Here is a 14,660-nt window from a genome sequence, read left to right on the forward strand (position 1 = left end):
AAAAACTAGCCGGGTGAGGTGGCGGGCACCTGTAGTCCCAGCTACTCGGGAGGCTGAGGCAGGAGAATGGCGTCTACCCTGGAGGTGGAGCTTGCAGTGAGCTGAGATTGGGCCACTGCACTCCAGTCTGGGCGACAGAGCGAGACTCCGTCTCAAAAGAAAGAAAAATAATTTTATACTGGGCAACATTTGTGGAAAGCATACAAATATTCAAGCTATCCTTGAGTTGGTAAGTAATCTGTAGTGAAGATATCTGATAAAATCCATCTTTGATACTTCATCCTGTCATTAGTTTTAAAATGACTATATTGGCCTATCTAAAATTAAATTTTATTCATCTCTCATCAGGCTTAGCTCAGTGTTACTTATGTTCACGAAACGCACTACTTTATGAGATTTCACAAAAAAACCGAAATGCAATAATTATTTTTTATAGTAGCAATGAGAATACAAGCTTAAAAATAGGTTATTTTATGTGCTAAGATTGAATAATCACACTAAATATAAAATAGAAATAAAAATGTAAATAGAATTACTCCTAATAGAAAAGATATAAATTATGAATTTGATTCTTATCAAAAACAAATAGAAAAAAACTAATAAATATATAGTTTCCTTTTAAATAAATTGAAACACATATTATTAGTAAGAAATTGTTAATCTTTTTAATTTTTTAGTTTGTAATTAGTGTGAGTACATCATAGGTGTATATATTTATGGAGTACATCAGATGTTCAGATACAGACATGCAGTGCATAGTGATCACATCATGAAGGATGGACTATCCATTCTCTCAAGCATTTATCCTTCGTGTTACAGCTGTTAATTTTTTTAAGGCATAAATTGCTGCACACATTTACAAAGCTATTTTAAATGTTTCAAGAATATTAAAAATCCTTCTATCCTTTAACCCAGTTTCAAGACTTAAAAAGAGGCATAAGTTACCTACAGTTGAGGATGTTCAAGGCTTTATTTATAATAGAAAACAAAGACTGGGCACAGTGGCTCCCACCTGTAATCCCAGCACTTTGGGAGTCAGAGGCAGGCAGATCACGAGGTCAAGAGTTCGAGACCAGCCTGGTCAACATGGTGAAACCATGTCTTTACCAAGAATACAAAAATTAGCTGGGCATGATGGCACTGGTAATCCCAGTTACTCGGGAGACTGAGGCAGGAAAATTGCTTGAACCCAGGAGGCGGAGGTTGCAGTGAACCGAGATCATGCCAGTGCACTCCAGCCTGGGTGACAAAGCAAGACTCTGTCTCAACAACAACAACAACAACAACAACAAAAAAGGCCTATGTCCAAAATTAGGCTGAATAATTTGCATTATACACTTAAAATATTATACAAATTTTACAAATCATGTTTTCAAGGAATAATGATATTAAAAATACTCTAAAGAGAAGGAAAGCTGGTATAAAATTGTTTTTAAAATGTTCTTATATATAAGTATGCAAATATTTAAAAATGTATAGATAAAGCAATATGGAAATGGAAGAGAACAAGCATTGGAAAAAATACTCTGTTTAATAGTGGTCATTTATTGGTGATAGATGTATTGTAATTTTTGTTTATATACTTCAATAATCATGTATTACTTTTATGATCAGAAAAGAAGAAAGGATCATTTTATTTGTTATAGTTGGAAGTTTCTTATTGTATTTTTAATTGATAATACATTTGTACAACCATAGTTGTACAAATTTTGGGGATATATGTGATATTTTGCTACATGTACACAATGTAATGAACAAATCAGAGTAAACTGGGATATTCATCATTTTTAACATTTATCTTCCTCTGTGTGTTGGGTACATTATAATTCTTCTAGCTATTTTGAATTACACAATAAATTATTAACTATAATTTTTCTAGTGTACTATAAAATACTAGAACTTATTCTTTCTAACTGTATTCTAATGCCCATTAATCTACTTCTCTCTGTCCCCCTTCTTCCTTTCCCTTCCCAGACTCTAGTAATCACCATACTAGTCTCTGCCTCCATAAGACCCATTATTTTAACTCCCACATATGAGTGAGAACATACAAGCTTTGTCTTTCTGTGCCTGGCTTACTTCCCTTAACACAGTTTCCTCCAGTTCCACCCATGCCGCTGTAAATGACATTTCATTCTTTTTTATAGCTAAGTAGTATTCCATTGTGTATATGTACCACATATTCTTTATCCATTCATCCTTTGATGGATATTTAGGTTTATTCCATATCTTGGCTATTGTGAATAATAACATGGGATGATTATGCAATAAACATGGAAGTGCAGCTATCTCTTCGATGTACTGATTTTCTTTCTTTTTGATATATTCCTAACAGTGAGATTGCTATATCATATGGTATCTCTAGTTTTAGTTTTTTGAGGGACCTCTATACTGTTTTTCATAATGACTGTATTACTTTACATTCCCAGTAACAGTGTACAAGAAAAGGTTCATTTTAAAAGCAGTCAAAATGATATAGATAAAGATGGAAAAAACCAATCAATTTGATAATAAATGAAAGGAAAAGAGAGAGAAACAGAAATGAAAGGAGAGAGAAAGAGGAGTGAAGAAAGGGTAAGAAAGAGAAAAAGGACCAAGATGGGAAAACCCAACATTGGATATGCTCAGAAGGAGCTCCAGAATTTCCGTCTAGGAAGGGCTTGGCACAATCCCACTGGGAAAATAAAATGAAATTTTAATTCTCTAATTGTTATATAAAATTATAATGATACTGTATTTAAGCTTTTTTTCCCCCCTAGAACTATTAATAGACATTTCAGGCTTTTGAATAAACACTATATAAAACTCAGAGAAGAATACTACTATCATCATATCCCCTTACCTTCTCTTGAACTAGTTATTTTTAATGACTTAAGTATTAACAAATATATTTAGTCCCAAGTCTACAAGGATCTTGATGAGAATAAATTACCACCCTCTTCTGAAAAAAAAGACATTTGTCTAACTTATAATATATGACAGTCATAACTAGGTACTCTGGAACAACCACACAACAAAGAGATTATTATCCCCCTTTTTTTCTTTTTTCTGTTTTGTGTTTTGTGTTTTGTTTTGTTTTGTTTTGTTTTGTTTTTGACATAGCATCTCACTCTGTCACCCAGGCTGGAGTGCAGTGGCATGATCTCGGCTCACTGCACACTCTGCCTCCCAGGCTCAAGCAATCCTCCCACATCAGCCTTCCAAGTAGCTGGGACTTCAGGCGTTTACCACCACACCCAGCTAATTTTTGAATTCTGTGTAGACACAGGGATTCCCCCTGTTGCCCAGTCTGGTCTTGAACCCCTGAGCTCAAGCAATCCACCCACCCACATTGGTTTCCCAAAGTGCTGGCATTACAGGCCTGAGCTGCCATGCCCAGCTTACTATCCCCATTTTATAGTTTATCAAACTGAGGTTTAGATTGCTTAAGTCTGTTACTCAAAGTCACCCAATTTGGAATTCCTAAGTCATACTATATCCCTATTCTTCAACTGCTCCTTCTCACCACAATGCCTTTACTTAATGAACTCACTAATGATTTTTTCTCCTGCTCTATAAGCATCCTGCTCATGTGTTCTTACTGAGCCATCATAAAAAAAATACGACGTTGGCTTAATAAGGAGATATTTCTATTTTCTGTTATTGTCTCAATCCATAACCAAGAGGACTATATCTATTTACTGTGGAAAGTTCTCCATGAATCATTCAACTGATGCTCTAGTCTATAGCCAAAATAATTTCAATGGATACTGCTATGTATCACCTAGATCTCTCATCCAGATCTGAGACACTTAATCCCCCAGTTTCTCAGCATGTTGGCAGCTAAGTGTTCTCGGATGAGTGCATTTCCAGTACTTACTCAAAGTCATGCCCTGTTTCCTAAAGCCATGCGTATCCAACGACTGGTTTATATGAGAATATAAAGACCCTTGTGTCCATTTCAGACCATTTTTAAGGGACATCCCAACTCCAGCACTCCCTGTCAGATTGGTTGGGGCCTCTTACATAACTTCCTTGTAGTTAAATCTCTACCTCTGCCAGATCCTGCTTTCTTTACTTCCACCATTCCTAGATATTGATTCTGGGAAAAATTCCTAGTAAACATTTTCCATGGACATTTTTAATCTCAGAAGCTGCTTTCTGGGAAACCCAATCTGAAACAGTTGTTGCTAAAAGTGGTCTGAGAAAGCAACTCAAAAACAGAATTTTAAAACTGGATCACCTGCTGGCTAGCTGACAAGGAGAATCCCATCACTAGCAGTAAATATACAGATACAGTCCTTTGCAGGTGATAACAGTACTATTGTTACAATTTCTACTTGTTGTGAATTGAGATGATACTAGTAAAAAGAAATGCACTGGTAGATGCAATACATAAAGCAATTGAGAAATATGTGGCAATTATTATGATAAGGATTATGACTTTTGATGACTGTTGTTGGGAATTGATGATTTGAAAAAAGACAATGGAAGACTAAAAGGTGATTAATCACCAATTAAGGATTAAATGTGAAAGACAGATGATCTTAATGACTCATTTGTTGCAGCTAGAGAGCTTCAGCATACAGTTGACCCTTGAACAACATGTATTGGAACTGTTTGGTTCTGTTAAATGTAGGGTTTTTTTTTTTAACCAAAAGGGGATTTAAAAAATGCAGCGTTCACAGGATGTGAAACCTGCATACTTGCCACTTTTAGCTCATTCACTTCAATTAACATGATGTCATTGATGTAGTAAGTAGTGTACAAGTGTGATATTCTATGGAATGTCCTTATGGTTCTATTAAGCCTCAGGCTACAGGTGCCTGCCAGTTAATTTCAGACTCCTTGTGCCAATATATCAATAGGAAAAGATGAGAAATCAATGTTTGGAAGCTTGGGATACTGTTGGGATGCCAGTTGGGACAGTGAATAATAGGTTTGGCACCAAGTGATCTTACACAAATTACTTAACCTTGATGCCATAATTGTCCCAATATTTATAATTAAGACAGTAATAGTGGTAATAATAATGTTATTGTGAGAATTAAGTAGATTAATACTTGTAAAAAATTTAGGACAATTGCTGGTATATAAGTACTATATAGTACTAGCTATCATTGGCATTTCCATGCCTAAATTTTATTTCCATGCCAAATTTACATTTTTAAAAGAGATTGTATTTTTATTCCATTATTACATCAGGGATTACTCAGATTTTTAAAATCTTGTTCTTTCTTCTTTTTTTTCTTTTTTTGCAATATGTTGCTGTAGGATTTATTTTCACCTTATGAATTTGTGCAACTACAATGCTACTTTAAGGAAAAATTAATTTACTGCTAGGCACTGATCCACAATTTAGTTGACTACCATCACATTAATAACAGATGATGACCATGGTTCTTGTATAGGTAGATAAACCTTTCTAAGCATGGTTGATGCAGAATACAAGACTAAAAAGACTATTTCTTAGATTTTCTCCTTCAGAACCAAAAAATACAAAGTATAGTCTAATTTTTCTACTCATAGTGTGGATTTTCTACCATATGATTATGCCATTCTTCACATGCTGTATGTATCTGGAAACTGAGTCTAACAGTTTACAGTATTGGTAGCCTAAATATGAAGCAAACCTATTATTTTCTTCATCAGTAGATCACAAATGGGAAACCGGATATGTATTTAAAAATCATTAGAATGTTTTACTAAACTACAATATCACTTTTTCAGCTTTACCCCATTTTATATGCTAAAACCATTCCCACATTGGGATAGGCAGGGATGTTGGACATGAGCAAGTGGAAAATTTCCTGTTAATTCTGGCAACTCCCCAAGGTCAGCAGCCAATGCGTCATTCCTCTGATTTAAAACTCAGCTAAATCCTCTTCTTCCACTCTGCCCCTAATTGTGTTAATGAAACTCATTAAACCTCTGTATAGTTTGCCTTCAATACCTCTTGAGATTTTTCTTCCCACATTAGTAGCAGAATTGTCTTCTCATTAGCTGTGATGCTTCAAATCTGGCTATTTCTTAAAACTACGACTCTGAACTTTCTATATTATTGTCCCTGGAAAGTCCTTAAAGTTACTTGCTCTTTTTTTCCTATCTTTTGATAGAACTTTATTTTAAAAGGCACTCAAATATATTTTAGATAGTTGTCTATTGGCCTGTTATCTTCATGATGTCTTCCTTGAAAATGGATCTCTGCCTCATCCAACCATGTGTCCCAGCATCTACTCCAATGCCTGGCACATAGCAAAAGCTTACTGCATATTTTTCCCATTTTCCATTGAGAAATTAAAATAGCAGGGTATAATCACTTGCCTTCTTTTCTTCATATAATAATTAGCACAGGAAATTACCTAAAAAGTAGATGTCAGCTTCTTCCAGAAGAGAATTGTATTCAGTGCATCACAGAAGGACTTAAGTAATCTGTCTTTTCGAAAACCATCCAGTGATTTTAATAATGATGGCTATTAAAACAGTTAAAAAAACAGGAGTCTAGAGTCTAGTCTACACTTTCACAGGGTCAGAAACTTGGTTTTGCCAGTAAACACAAAGGTGATCAGAATCAGAGCAACTATCTCACAATACACTTGACTATATTGGTAATATAATAATTTTTTTTTTATACTCAGGGTCTGGTTCTGTTTCCCAGGCTACAGTTCAATACCAGGATCATAGCTCACTACAGCCTCCAACTCCTGGCCTCAAATAATCTTTCTACCTCAGCCACTAAAATAGCTGGAACTACAGGCACATGCCACCACACCCAGCTTTATTTATTTATTTACCTTTATTTTAGAGATTGTCTCTCACTATGTTGCCCAGCTGGTCTCAAACTCCTAGTATCAAGTGATCCTCCCACTTCAGCCTCCCAGGCTTCTAGGATTAGAGCCATGAGCCACCACACTTGGCAATATATTAATTTTAAATGAGAAACAAAACAAGAGAAAGACTAATCAATGAGTCAGTTAATTCTCACCTATAGGAAAATTAACATAAAATATTATAAAATTTTAATCAGAAAATTGTTTTGTGAGCCAGGCCCGTTCTGTGGGTGATGTTTGACTTGTGTCTTCTGATACAGAAAGGTGGATGCTTTGGTCTCCACTTAGAAGTCTACCTGCCCAGCAGCCCATATAGTGTTAGTCAGTAAGCTAGAATGTACTAGCAGCTGTTTGCCTTCACAATGCCCACTTTCCATATGCCATGAGGCATCTTCCCTCACAAGTACATTCTTCTTAAGGATGCGCTACTTTAAAATTGACATTCTAATCATCATTATTGGACTCACTAATCACTTTTTCAAGTGAGGCAAATATATACAATTCTGGTTACTTTAAAAAAAACTTCCTTCATCATTTAATTATCATTTCATACATTCATTTCCAATTCCTAAGAATACTTTTAACTATTTCAAAATAGTTTTGGTCATACATTTTGTAATTATTGCCATAAACAGACAAGTCTTTAACCTCTTGGACTCTGAAATTGGAGTGACAATAAATGGCCTATTTGAATTGTTTTGTAAACAGGAAATTGATACCTTATAATATATGTTTAATTATTTTTATTACTGAAAAGTTATTTTCAACAAACAAGTTCTAATTTTGCTGCAGAGTTTGCATTTTGTTTCTATTGGATTGCAGTTTCTGGGAAAGGTACTGTGCATTTTCACTTGGCAGGCGAAGGCATTTCATGTGCATATGCACATACACACAGTATGGACTCATGCCAAAGCTAGATAAGATGAAACAGGGTGCCTTTACACATCGCAGGGGAAACTACAGAAACATAGAGAAAGGGCTGACTCACGCCATCATCATCAGAGGCTAACTAGGCAATTCTACACAAACATTTACTGGCAACTGAAAAAAAGCACCAAGTTTTTATCTATAAACAAAATAAGAAATCTCACAGAGAACTAAAGTGGCAGAACACACTCAGAAAAAAAAATTAAAGTAAAAGAATAGATTTGGATGAGAAGAGAAACTGAACAGAAAACCAGGAGAGGCCCAAAGAAAACAGCTTAATTCCCCAAAATGTTCACATAAGCAAGATTGTAGAAAATATCCTTCTTCTCTTTGTTTCCCCCAAAACCAGTTGTTTAACATAAATGCATGGAGCCAAAAGTTCTAAAATTTCAACTTGTGCTTATTGAGAATTAAGTAGATTTTCATGAGTAAAATATATTAACTAACCAAAACTTTATAATATCTACTTGACATGACAGTTTAATTTTCAAAGGATAAGGTAAAATCATTATTTCAATCTGTAGAACCAGTAGGATAAAATCATCATGGAAAAAATTATCAGTGAAGTAGATTTTTGTAGCATGTCTCTAGAACATCAGAGACTAAAACATTAGGAAATTTGGTGATTTAAAAAAGCATTAAATTGCGAAAAGATTTTATTTGCACAAAAGCTGCTAATGCACATAAACAAGAATCTTTAAGATGTCATTCTGGTGGATTTTAACATACAGGATTGATTATTCACTTAAAAACCCTTCAGCAAGTAGAGAATCAGATACTTAAAGAATGAAGAGCTCTGTATACATTTGTTTTCACTGCTCGACACCAATTTACTGAAAAACCTTGGTAGTGAGTCATTTGCTCCAAGCCTCTGTGTCTTCATTATTTTAAAAACATTAACAAGCCCTACAAATATGCGGCCTTAGTTAAACAAATAGCATAGGGTGGATTAAAGGCAGTCACAGAATCTTGGCTATTGCTTCCATTGAGAGATCAAGTCATGCTTCTAGTTGAATGTCAGCTTGCCCTAGGAATTACTCAAGTAGTAGAATGCAGAAATGATGTTCTGGAGCTTCTGAGTTTAGGTCACAAAAAGAATTGCATCTTTCATCTGGGACTCTTGGAATGCTTCTTCTGGGAAATTCAGTCACATGTAAAAAAGTCACACTAGTCTAGGACCGCCATACTGTAAGGAAGCCTAAGCTAGCCATGGGGTCACATGGAGAAAGCAAAACAACTTTCAGAGCTCTAGCTTCTCAGGCCATGTGTCAGATATGCACATGAAGAAACTTCAGATGACTCCAGCCCCAGCTACTATCCATTTGACTGCAATTACATACATGGGAAACCCCAAGCAAGAATTGCCCAGGACGGGAGGGAATAAGCAGCATGAAGGTGAAGTGGATCACCTGTGGGATATGGGATAGACTGGGTGCAAAGGAGAGTCCTGGGAGAGGACTAGTAAGGGAGAAATAGAGAACCTCTTAAATTATCTAAAGTACATTCTTATTTTAATGAAAAAATTTGGAAATGTTTGCCCTTCCAGCTTTGAAGAGCTATGAAGCGCTTATTTGGGCCAAAGTCAGGGCAGAGAAATAAAGTGGTAAACAACGAAGTAAAACTGGGTATCATTATTTAAATCTAAATTAAAGCACAAAGGAGTTTAAATGAAGCGACAGGTCCATTTAATGAGGAGGAATATTTTTAGCACTGTTGGTAATAACTAATTGAATGACTGAGCATGTGTGGAGCTAAGCAACCCTACAGCTAGAGAGAACAAGAGGAATGTGAAAGTGGAGCATCCAAAGTCCCACAACCTCTGAGTTGGAAGAATCAGCTTATTTCTACTTCCTTTAGTGGTGGCATTCGGAGTTACCCCATCGTTGGAGGAGGGGAGACTTAACCTGGGATTTGTTTGTTCTTATTCTACCACATCTTATTATATATGTTTATAGGTCAGTTTTCTTTTTTTTTTCTTTGTGAACACAAACGCTGGCACAGTACCTTGAATGTAGTAGATGTCTGGTAAATATTGAAATAAGTGAGTAAGAAAAAAAAATCTATCCAGTTGGTCCTCATTTCTACTTCTTAATTTTGTTTGGGAGCAGAAAATATTACACTCTAAAATTAGGTTTAAGATGAATTTAATATTATATTCCAGCTAGTCATATGTATTCTATACCTATTTTTAAGGTATTAATGATATACTCATGATATAAGAATCTACGGACTAAATCCAAATAATTTCCATGTGAAAAAAAGTCTTGAGAGTAAAACGTTCAGCAATAATATGTTAAATTGATGAAGGCCTTATAATGACAATTGGCTTTAGTTGGCTATTCCTGTTTCCAAATATACTTCTACTTCTTCACTATGATATGGTCACATGAATTTGGGGTGTTAGTAACTTTCCAAAATAGAAAAATATCTTATTGATATTTTATAAGTCATAATTCACTCTATTTTCTTAGGAAAATCCAGGTTTATAATTTTAGAACTCTGGTAGTTCCTGTATTAACTTATGGTATGGTTTGGCTCTATGTCTCCATGCAAATATCATCTTGTTGCTCATATAAATCTCATGTGTTGTGGGAGGCATCCAATGGGAGATGATTGAATCATGGGGGCAGGTCTTTCCCGTGCTGGTCTCATGATAGTGATTGGGTCTCTCAAGATCTGATAGTTTTAAAAATCAGAAGTTTCTCTGCATAAGCTTTTTTTTTTTTTTTTTTTTTTTTGCCACCCACATAAGATGTGACTTGCTCCTCCTTGCCTTCCACCATGATTGTGAGGCCTCCCCAGCCACATGGAACTGTAAGTCCACTAAACCTCTTTCTTTTGCTGCCCAGTCTCGGGTATGTCTTTATCAGGAGTGTGAAAACGCACTAACACAGCAAATTAGTACCAGTAGAGTGGGGCATTGCTAAAAAGATACATGAAAATGTGGAAGCAATTTTGGAACTGGGTAACAGGCCGAGGTTGGAACAGTTTGTAGGACTCAGAAGAAGACAGAAAAATTTGGGAAAGTTCAGAACTTTCTAGAGACTTATTGAATGACTTTGACAAAAATGCTGATAGTGATATGAGCAATAAGGTCCAGGCTAAAGTGGTCTTAGATAGAGATGAGGAACTTGCTGGGAACTGGAGCAAAGGTGACTCTTGCTATGTTTTAGCAAAGAGACTGGCTGCATTTTGCCCCTGGCCTAGAGATTTGTGAAACTTTGAACTTGAGAGAGATGATTTAGGGTATCTGGCAGACGAAATTTCTAAGCAGCAAGGCATTCAAAAGGTGACTTAGATGCTGTTAAAGGCATTCAGTTTTATCAGAGCATAAAATTTCAGAAAATTTGCAGCCTGATAATGCAATAGAAAAGAAAATTCCATTTTCTGAGGAGAAATTCAAGCCACCTGCACAAATTTGCATAAGTATCGAAGTGTCAAATGTTAGTCCCCTAAACAATGCGGAAAATGTTTCCAGGGCATGTCAGAGGTTTTCATGGTAGCCCCTCCCATCACAGTCCCAGAGGCCTAGGAGAAAAAAGTGGTTCCATGGGCCGGGCCCAGGATCCCATGCTGTGTGCAGCCTAGGGACTTGGTGCCCTGTATTCCAGACGCTCCAGCTGTGGTTCAAAGGGGCCAATGTAGAGCTTGGACTCTTGCTTCAGAGGGTGCAACCATCAAGACTTGGCAGATTTCGTGTGGTATTGAGACTGCAAGGGCACAGAAGTCAAGAATTGAAGTTTGGGAACCTCTGCCTAGATTTCAGAAGATGCATGGAAATACCTGGATTCCCAAGCAGTGTTTGCTGCAGGGGTGGAGCCCTCACGGAGAACCTCTGCTAGAGCAGTGCAGAAGGGAAATGTGGGGTGGGAGCTCACACACTGAGTTACTGCTGCGGCACTGCTTAGTAGAGCTGTGAGATGCGGGCCACCATCCTCCAGACTCCAGAATGGTAGATCCACTGACAGCTTGCACTGTGCACGAAAAGCCACAGATACTCAATGCCAGCTGTGAAGACAGCTGGGCAGGAGACTGTACTCTGCAAAGCCACAGGGACAGAGCTGCCCAAGACCATGGGAACCCACCTCTTGCATCAGCATGACCTGGATATGATACCTGGAGTCAAAGGAGATCATTTTGGAGCTTCAATATTTGACTGCACTGCTAAATTTTGGACTTGCCTAGGGCCTGTAACTCCTTTGTGTTGGCCATTTTCTCCCATTTGGAATGGTTGTATTTGCCCAATGCCTGTACCCACATTGTGTCTAGGAAGTAACTAACTTGCGTTTGATTTTACAGGCTCATAGGCAGAAGAGACTTGTCTTGTCTCAGATGAGACTTTGGACTGTGAATGTTTGAGTTAATGCTGAAATCAGTTGAGACTTTGGAGGACTGTTGGGAAAGCATGATTAATTTTGAAATGTAAAAATACGAGGTTTGGGAGGGGTCAGGAGCCGAATGATATGGCTTGGCTCTGTGTCCCCACCCAAATGTCATCTTTAAGCTCCCATAATTCCCACGTGTTGTGGGAGGGACCTGGTGGGAGATGATTGAACCATAGGGGCAGGTCTTTCCTGTGCTGTTCTCATGATAGTAAATGGGTCTCACAAGATCTGATGGTTTTAAAAAATGGGAGTTTCTCTGCACAAGCTCTATTTTTTTGCTTGCTACCATCCATGTAAGATGTGACTTGCTCCTCCTTGCCTTCTGCCATGATCATGAACTTGTCAGTCATGTGGAACTGTAAGTCCAATCAAACCTCTTCCTTTCGTAAATTCCCCAGTCTCAGGTATGTCTTTATCAGTAGAGTGAAAACAGACTAATACAACTTATATTTGATGATGAAGTGCTCATGTTTCATCTTATAAACATCTCTCAGTCTGACAATATATAACACCATGCACTAGAGAATGCCTTTTCTAATTTAGTGGTCTTTCATTTCATCCTGTGTCATTCATTTTCTATAACTGTCATCAATCAAATTTGTCTCTAATATATACTTGCTAAGTTTCCCTGATAATTACCTTCTCTGAAGTTCCATGCCAGATCCTTTAATCTTCTCAAAAGTGTGCCTTTCCTCGGTCATAATTAAATGATAATTTTAAAGCCCTACATGATCCCAGCTAAGAAGAGGTGGGTAATAAAATGAATGTTATTTTGCTTCTGATATGTGAATTTCCTGCTGGACTGGATATAAGTTATCTAATTTAAGAAGGAAAAGCAAGTATCTTTCTGTAGATAAATGTATGAAATAAAGTTTTTGATGATAATTATAGTTTTCCTACCTGTTTCTGAAGTTAAAATTTCATATAGAAAATTTTACTTTTTTGAAAGGAGACATAATGTCTCTCATATAGGTAACCCAGATATCACTTATAGCCTTGACTGAGTGGTCCTCTTTTTTCTGAAGAATATTAGAGCAAGACTTAGTGTACATGGAGACATAGTACCTGCAAATTGTTTAATCCTTCATTGCTCAGAAGAGCACTATAGGATTACAGGTCATACAATTCTGCAAGGGCAATGTCATCTCCCAGATTTAGCCAGATATTTTCCCTTTGATGATGGTGTATGTTTATAAATATTAGTAAGTCAATTGGATTCTCAGGTATCTGACAATATGACACTGGAAAGAATCTTAGAATTTAGAATCTTAGAAATTATGGCATTATTCAGTCAGAATCTGGTCTGCTTGAATACTTGTAAGACTGTGGGCTCTGGCACATGTTTAAGCCCTCAAACACCTCCCAGACATTCCCTGGGGGTGACTCATCCAGTTTTAAGTATCACTGACTATATGCCTCACTGCTTCTTTTCACTTCCATATAGAAAGCTTATGGATCTTTGGGGAAATGTGAGAAATGAGTTTCAAAAGAGGCTTTAACAAGTGAATGGCACAGAGTTTGCACTGTGGAGGAAGAAAGGCAATGGGGGAAGTAATTAAAGTATTTAGAGATTCATTTAATTTACCAAGTTAAATAAAGGAGCTATGGGTTGAGCTGTCTCATGGTTAACATTACACAGGAACACTACTATTTTCTTTCATTCTTCTCTGGAAACAATCTTGAATCATATTCTTCCAGTTACTTCACAAAATGTGGTGCTTGTGAGAAATTACATGTTATTGAGATGTGGTTCTCAGTCATTGAGATGTATAATTTGACCTGAAGTAAAAGAACTCACACAAAGCTTTCCACCTAGACTACAACCTAGTCATTTGATAGAGTAGTCTTAGAGGTTTTGAAATGGGAGATGACACATAGTCCTCTTCTTTTTGGTCTGTTTATTGATAAAACAGTGCATACCAAGCTTGGCTCAGGACATTTTTATTCTGTACATAACTGATTATATCCTTCAGTGTTTCCACTTCACATACTGCAGTGTCCAAAGTCCTGAGTGTGGCCTAATAGGCCCCTCCCAGCATGTCTTCTGGCTCCTTTATCCAGCCTCTTTCTTCCTCACCACTCCTCCCAATGCGGATGCCTGACTTTGTCATTAAAAGTGTCTGTAATTCTTGCAAGGTTCTCACAGGTGCCTGTTGGAAGATGGTTTCTCTCCTGTTCTTTTCTTCAACACATAGCCTTCCTTTATGAACTTCACTTCCTTTATGAAGGTGTGAACCAAAAATTATCTGAGACAAGTCTCAGTTTAGTTTATTTTGCCAATGTTAAGGATATGCCCATGACACACCCTCAGGAGATCCTGATGGTGTGTGCGAAGGTGATTGAGCTAAAGCTTAGTTTTATACATTTTAGGGAGACGTAAGACATCAATCAGTACATGTAAGATGTACATTGGTTCTGTCAGAAAAGACAAAACAACTCTAAGTGTGGGCTTCCAGGTCATAGGCGGATTCAGAGATTTTCCAATTGACAATTGGTTGAAAGAGTTTTTCTAAAGATCTGCAATCCATAGAAGGGAGTG

Source organism: Theropithecus gelada, chromosome 2 (genome assembly GCF_003255815.1).
Source record: "Theropithecus gelada isolate Dixy chromosome 2, Tgel_1.0, whole genome shotgun sequence".
NCBI lineage: Eukaryota > Metazoa > Chordata > Mammalia > Primates > Cercopithecidae > Theropithecus > Theropithecus gelada.